We start from the raw sequence: 7995 nt of genomic DNA on the forward strand, positions 1-7995 counted from the left end.
CGATAAACGTGCAACAACGCTTCCTCGTGAAAAATACTTGAACGATCATGCACAGAGAGGTATCTCGATACCTGCTCTGCTGTATGACTAGACGGCTTACGCGCGGAGAGTTCATCTCCCGTCCGTCGGAAATTTCGAACGGCTTACGCGCGGAGAAATACACTTCTCCCGTCCGTCGAAATTTTTTTTTTTTACTTTGAACAAGGCGCATAGAGCCCGCCGAACCACGATTTCCGTGCGTCTTACATCTTTCGACGATGGGACGATCCACGCGAAGAGTTGTTTCGTGCTCGCGCGAGGTGCGATAGCGTCGATTCGCTTTTCTGTACGGGGAGAAATAGAACGATGAGTTGACTTATCGGGTCTTCGTTGGAATTACCGTCGCTGGCATTGTAAACTCCAGATGACCTTGTGATTCCTTCGTCGGGCACTGGTAAAGGGTGGCGATGATTCGTTCTATAATAGAAATACCCGTCGTAGCGATTCGGCCGAGACACCCGCCACGAAACACTCTCTCGTCGTGGAATCCCCGCATCGGAGAGTAAAACGCGCGAAGGCTTACTATGAGAGAAGAAATAGTATATGCCGGTGGTTCGCGTGTGTAGGCTCTATACGAAATTGCGATTCAAGAGAGTAGGAAAAGACGCGATGAACCACGATTTCCGTGCGTCTTACGTCTCTCGACGATGGGACGATCCACGCGAAGAGTTGTTACGTGCTCGCGCGAGGTGCGATAGCGTCGATTCGCCTTTCTGTACGGGGAGAAATAGAACGATGAGCTGACTTATCGGGTCTTCGTTGGAATTACCGTCGCTGGCATTGTAAACTCCAGATGACCTTGTGATTCCTTCGTCGGGCACTGGTAAAGGGTGGCGATGATTCGTTCTATAATAGAAATACCCGTCGTAGCGTTTCGGCCTAGTCACCCGCCACGAAACACTCTCTCGTCGTGGAATCCCCGCGTCGGAGAATAAAACGCCGAAGGCTTACTTATGAAACTTACGTCTCTCGACGATGGGACGATCCACGCGAAGAGTTGTTACGTGCACGCGTATGGTGCGATTGCGTCGATTCGCTTTTCTGTACGGGGAGCAATAGAACGTTGAGTTGACTTATCGGGTCTTCGTTGGAATTACCGTCGCTGGCATTGTAAACTCCAGATGACCTTGTGATTCCTTCGTCGGGCACTGGTAAAGGGTGGCGATGATGCGTTCTATAATAGAAATACCCGTCGTAGCGTTTCTTCCGAGTCAACCCGCTCACGAAACACTCTCTCGTCGTGGAATCCCCGCGTCGGAGAGTAAAACGCGAATTCATAGTATGGAAACTTACGTCTCTCGACGATGGGACGATCCACGCGAAGAGTTGTTACGTGCACGCGTATGGTGCGATTGCGTCGATTCGCTTTTCTGTACGGGGAGTAATAGAACGTTGAGTTGACTTATCGGGTCTTCGTTGGAATTACCGTCGCTGGCATTGTAAACTCCAGATGACCTTGTGATTCCTTCGTCGGGCACTGGTAAAGGGTGGCGATGATGCGTTCTATAATAGAAATACCCGTCGTAGCGTTTCTTCCGAGTCAACCCGCTCACGAAACTCTCTCTCGTCGTGGAATCCCCGCGTCGGAGAGTAAAACGCGAATTCATACTATGAAAACTTACGTCTCTCGACGATGGGACGATCCACGCGAAGAGTTGTTTACGTGCACGCGTATGGTGCGATTGCGTCGATTCGCTTTTCTGTACGGGGAGAAATAGAACGTTGAGTTGACTTATCGGGTCTTCGTTGGAATTACCGTCGCTGGCATTGTAAACTCCAGATGACCTTGTGATTCCTTCGTCGGGCACTGGTAAAGGGTGGCGATGATGCGTTCTATAATAGAAATACCCGTCGTAGCGTTTCTTCCGAGTCAACCCGCTCACGAAACTCTCTCTCGTCGTGGAATCCCCGCGTCGGAGAGTAAAACGCGAATTCATACTATGAAAACTTACGTCTCTCGACGATGGGACGATCCACGCGAAGAGTTGTTTACGTGTACGCGTATGGTGCGATTGCGTCGATTCGCTTTTCTGTACGGGGAGAAATAGAACGTTGAGTTGACTTATCGGGTCTTCGTTGGAATTACCGTCGCTGGCATTGTAAACTCCAGATGACCTTGTGATTCCTTCGTCGGGCACTGGTAAAGGGTGGCGATGATGCGTTCTATAATAGAAATACCCGTCGTAGCGTTTCTTCCGAGTCAACCCGCTCACGAAACTCTCTCTCTCGTCGTGGAATCCCCGCGTCGGAGAGTAAAACGCCGAAGGCTTACTATGAAACTTACGTCTCTCGACGATGGGACGATCCACGCGAAGAGTTGTTACGTGCACGCGTATGGTGCGATTGCGTCGATTCGCTTTTCTGTACGGGGAGTAATAGAACGTTGAGTTGACTTATCGGGTCTTCGTTGGAATTACCGTCGCTGGCATTGTAAACTCCAGATGACCTTGTGATTCCTTCGTCGGGCACTGGTAAAGGGTGGCGATGATGCGTTCTATAATAGAAATACCCGTCGTAGCGTTTCTTCCGAGTCAACCCGCTCACGAAACTCTCTCTCGTCGTGGAATCCCCGCGTCGGAGAGTAAAACGCGAATTCATACTATGAAAACTTACGTCTCTCGACGATGGGACGATCCACGCGAAGAGTTGTTTACGTGCACGCGTATGGTGCGATTGCGTCGATTCGCTTTTCTGTACGGGGAGAAATAGAACGTTGAGTTGACTTATCGGGTCTTCGTTGGAATTACCGTCGCTGGCATTGTAAACTCCAGATGACCTTGTGATTCCTTCGTCGGGCACTGGTAAAGGGTGGCGATGATGCGTTCTATAATAGAAATACCCGTCGTAGCGTTTCTTCCGAGTCAACCCGCTCACGAAACTCTCTCTCGTCGTGGAATCCCCGCGTCGGAGAGTAAAACGCGAATTCATACTATGAAAACTTACGTCTCTCGACGATGGGACGATCCACGCGAAGAGTTGTTTACGTGCACGCGTATGGTGCGATTGCGTCGATTCGCTTTTCTGTACGGGGAGAAATAGAACGTTGAGTTGACTTATCGGGTCTTCGTTGGAATTACCGTCGCTGGCATTGTAAACTCCAGATGACCTTGTGATTCCTTCGTCGGGCACTGGTAAAGGGTGGCGATGATGCGTTCTATAATAGAAATACCCGTCGTAGCGTTTCTTCCGAGTCAACCCGCTCACGAAACTCTCTCTCGTCGTGGAATCCCCGCGTCGGAGGGTAAAACGCGATATATAATAGTATATGCCAGTGGTTCGCGCGCGTCGTCTCTGAGATACGCGGTCGACAGAGTTCCGAAAACACGTGATGTGCCACGATTTCCGTGCGTCTTACATCTTTCGACGATGGGACGATCCACGCGAAGAGAACGTTCGTGCTTGCGTGAGGTGCAACAGCGTCGATTGCTTTTCTGTACGGGGAGAAATAGAACGTGAGTTGACTTATCGGGTCTTCGTTGGAATTACCGTCGCTGGCATTGTAAACTCCAGATGACCTTGTGATTCCTTCGTCGGGCACTGGTAAAGGGTGGCGATGATTCGTTCTATAATAGTAATACCCGTCGTAGCGTTTCGACCGATGTCACCCGCCACGAATGTCTCTCTCGACGTGGAAACCCCGCGCCGAAGAGTAAAACGCGAAGGCTTACCATACGAAAGAAAACGGTATTATACGCCTGTGGTATGTGCGTCTCGGCTCTGTGATACGCGATCGGCAGAGTTACAAAAAAACGTTGATGGGCCACGATTTCCGTGCGTCTTACATCTTTCGACGATGGGACGATCCACGCGAAGAGTAGTTACGTGCTCGCGCGAGGTGCGATAGCGTCGATTCGCTTTTCTGTACGGGGAGAAATAGAACGATGAGTTGACTTATCGGGTCTTCGTTGGAATTACCGTCGCTGGCATTGTAAACTCCAGATGACCTTGTGATTCCTTCGTCGGGCACTGGTAAAGGGTGGCGATGATTCGTTCTATAATAGAAATACCCGTCGTAGCGATTCGGCCGAGACACCCGCCACGAAACTCTCTCTCGTCGTGAATCCCCATGTCGGAGAGTAAAACGCGAAGGCTAACTATATAAGAAACATATAGTATTATTTATGCCTGTGGTTCTCCGTTTGTCCTACTCTCAGATACGCGACTCGGAGAGTTACGAATAATCGTGATGGACCACGATTTCTGTACGTCTTACATCTTTCGACGATGGGACGATCCACGCGAAGAGATCATTCCTGCTTGCGTGAGGTGCGATAGCGCCGATTCGCTTTTCTGTACGGGGAGAAATAGAACGATGAGTTGACTTATCGGGTCTTCGTTGGAATTACCGTCGCTGGCATTGTAAACTCCAGATGACCTTGTGATTCCTTCGTCGGGCACTGGTAAAGGGTGGCGATGATTCGTTCTATAATAGAAATACCCGTCGTAGCGATTCGGCCGTGTCACCCGCCACGAAAATCTCTCTCGTCGTGGAATCCCCGCGTCCGTAGAGTAAACGCGAAGGCTTGCTATAGAAGACTATAGTTTATACGCCCTGTGGTTCACCGGTTGCCTGCTCTCCGGGGTACGCGATCGCGCAGGAGTTACGGAAGAACTTGATGGGCCACGATCTCCAAGCGGCTATATCTTTCGACGATGGGACGATTCACGCGAAGAGAACGTTCGTGCATGCGTGAGGTGCGATAGCGTTGATTCGCTTGTCTGTACGGGGAGAAATAGAACGATGAGTTGACTTATCGGGTCTTCGTTGGAATTACCGTCGCTGGCATTGTAAACTCCAGATGACCTTGTGATTCCTTCGTCGGGCACTGGTAAAGGGTGGCGATGATTCGTTCTATAATAGAAATACCCGTCGTAGCGTTTCGACCGATGTCACCCGCCACGAAATTCTCTCTCGTCGTGAATCCCCGCGTCGGAGAGTAAAACGCGAAGGCTAACTATATAAGAAACATATAGTATTATTTATGCCTGTGGTTCTCCGTTTGTCCTACTCTCAGATACGCGACTCGGAGAGTTACGAATAATCGTGATGGACCACGATTTCTGTACGTCTTACATCTTTCGACGATGGGACGATCCACGCGAAGAGATCATTCCTGCTTGCGTGAGGTGCGATAGCGCCGATTCGCTTTTCTGTACGGGGAGAAATAGAACGATGAGTTGACTTATCGGGTCTTCGTTGGAATTACCGTCGCTGGCATTGTAAACTCCAGATGACCTTGTGATTCCTTCGTCGGGCACTGGTAAAGGGTGGCGATGATTCGTTCTATAATAGAAATACCCGTCGTAGCGATTCGGCCGTGTCACCCGCCACGAAAATCTCTCTCGTCGTGGAATCCCCGCGTCGTAGAGTAAACGCGAAGGCTTGCTATAGAAGACTATAGTTTATACGCCTGTGGTTCACCGTTGCCTGCTCTCCGGGGTACGCGATCGCGCAGGAGTTACGGAAGAACTTGATGGGCCACGATCTCCAAGCGGCTATATCTTTCGACCGATGGGACGATTCACGCGAAGAGAACGTTCGTGCATGCGTGAGGTGCGATAGCGTTGATTCGCTTGTCTGTACGGGGAGAAATAGAACGATGAGTTGACTTATCGGGTCTTCGTTGGAATTACCGTCGCTGGCATTGTAAACTCCAGATGACCTTGTGATTCCTTCGTCGGGCACTGGTAAAGGGTGGCGATGATTCGTTCTATAATAGAAATACCCGTCGTAGCGTTTCGACCGATGTCACCCGCCACGAAATTCTCTCTCGTCGTGGAATCCCCGCGTCGGAGAGTAACCGCCGAAGGCTTGCTATAGAAGACTATAGTTTATACGCCTGTGGTTCACCGGTTGCCGGCTCTCCGGGGCACGCGATCGCGCGAAGGTTACGGAGGGACGTGAAGCGCCCGAGCAATGAAACGTCCGCAGGAGGAAACGAGCAACCGCCGAACATTGTTTCGCGACGTTTCCATAATGTATTGTCGTTTCGCTCGCATCCCGCTTCTTTCCCCTAGTTTCCTCGACGCGTAGTTTCGCAGCCTTAGTGGACGAATCATTCTCGATTCGAGGAAAGATATGCAGTGGGGCGTGCAATGAGCCCGCCAGAGACCACGATCTCCAATGCGTCTTTACATCTTTCGACGATGGGATGATCCACGCGAAGAGAACGTTCGTGCTTGCGCGAGGTGCGTTAGCGTCGATTCGCTTTTCTGTACGGGGAGAAATAGAACGATGAGTTGACTTATCGGGTCTTCGTTGGAATTACCGTCGCTGGCATTGTAAACTCCAGATGACCTTGTGATTCCTTCGTCGGGCACTGGTAAAGGGTGGCGATGATTCGTTCTATAATAGAAATACCCGTCGTAGCGATTCGGCCGAGTCACCCGCCACGAAACTGTCTCTCTTTCGTCGTGGAAACCCCGCGTCGGAGAGTAAAAACGCGCGAAGGCTGTGACTGTAACATATATATATACAGTATACAATGCCTGTGGTTTTTGCGCGTGTCGGCTCTTCGGTATACGCGATCGGCCAGAGTTACGGAGGGACGGTGAAGCGCACGAGAAATTGAAACGGCCGCACGATTGGAACCGAGCAACCGTCGAACATTGTTTCGCGACGTTTCCATAATGCGTTTTCGTTTCGCTCGCATACCGCTTCTTTTCCCCTAGTCTCTGAGACGCGTTTTCGAGCCGTTCTTCTACTATCGATTCTCGTAGAGAGAAGGGACCGGGTAGTCTGGAAGTGGAACCCGCATCTTGCGTGTACCGTACACGGAATTGAGAGGACCGGCCGTGAAGCTCGTTTTAAAGCCGTGCGTCTGACACCCAACTCTTGCGCGCCAATTTCGCGGCAAGAGATAATATGGGACGAATGACCGGCAAAGAGCCAGCTGTGAAGTCTGTTTTTTTAATCGAATCCGTGGACGTGTGTATGCCGTAGCGTCGCTCGTCGTGTTCGTTCATGGTCGTTCCGAGAGAAAGAACGAAAGCGGTAACGAAGGGACCGGCCGTGAAGCTCGTTTAAAGCCGCGCGTCTGACACCCAACTCTTGCGCGCCAATTTCGCGGCAAGAGATAACATGGGACGAATGACCGGCAAAGAGCCAGCTGTGAAGTCTTTTTCATTATTTGCTTTCAATCGATCGATCGGTACGATTCGTGCAACGTTTCGCGCGATGCGACGCGAAAACATGCGCGCAACAATAGATGCGTCTGATCGGAAGAACGCGAGGGTCGACTGCACGCGATGGATTCAGTATCGGGTAGGATACAAAATATATCCCCGTCGTTTCCACGCGTGCGAGTCTTCTGCGTCTTTCGCGGGTTTTTGAATGCACTATACGCCCGGAACGTCGAGAAATATATACATATTACTTGAACGTTTTTCGTCTCGAAAGGCTTCGGTGTCGTCTCCAAGGCGACGCCTGAATCTCCTTCGCGCGCTGGTCGGAGATTCAGGTATCAACTTTTATCTTCTCTTTGAAAGAAGAGAGATATTAGGTCGAACAAATGAGAATAAAATATATATGTGAAATATAAAATTTATACGATTACCCTGAACGGTGGATCACTTGGCTCGTGGGTCGATGAAGAACGCAGCTAATTGCGCGTCAACGTGTGAACTGCAGGACACATGAACATCGACATTTCGAACGCACATTGCGGTCCACGGATACAATTCCTGGGACCACGCCTGGCTGAGGGTCGTTTACGTACCATACACTGCTTGCGTAGCTCTGTCAAATCCCCGCCGTCGTTCACCTCTTCGGATCGAACGTTTTTTTACCGAAGGGCGCAAAGAACGTTTCTGAGTCGGGTTAAGAGAAGGATGCTACGTACGAGCGAACGATGGGTGTCTCGTCGGCGTTTGTCGCGGACACGCGAAAATTCTGTGAATTTCACGGACAGTGTACGTTCTAGTTGTTGCAAAACGATCGGAATCGTTTGTATGGAC

The 7995-nt window shown here is 50.5% G+C and overlaps 1 non-coding gene across 1 annotated transcript; it reads left to right on the forward strand.

Annotated features, from left to right (window-relative positions):
• The first annotated feature begins 7592 nt into the window (after positions 1 to 7592).
• Positions 7593 to 7748, forward strand: LOC143176435 (5.8S ribosomal RNA). Its single transcript, XR_013000984.1, has one exon. It is a non-coding gene; the product is annotated as a 5.8S ribosomal RNA (ribosomal RNA).
• The last annotated feature ends 247 nt before the right edge of the window (positions 7749 to 7995 follow it).

The sequence above is a fragment of the Nomia melanderi genome, unplaced genomic scaffold, assembly GCF_051020985.1.
Source record: "Nomia melanderi isolate GNS246 unplaced genomic scaffold, iyNomMela1 scaffold0544, whole genome shotgun sequence".
Classification (NCBI taxonomy): domain Eukaryota; kingdom Metazoa; phylum Arthropoda; class Insecta; order Hymenoptera; family Halictidae; genus Nomia; species Nomia melanderi.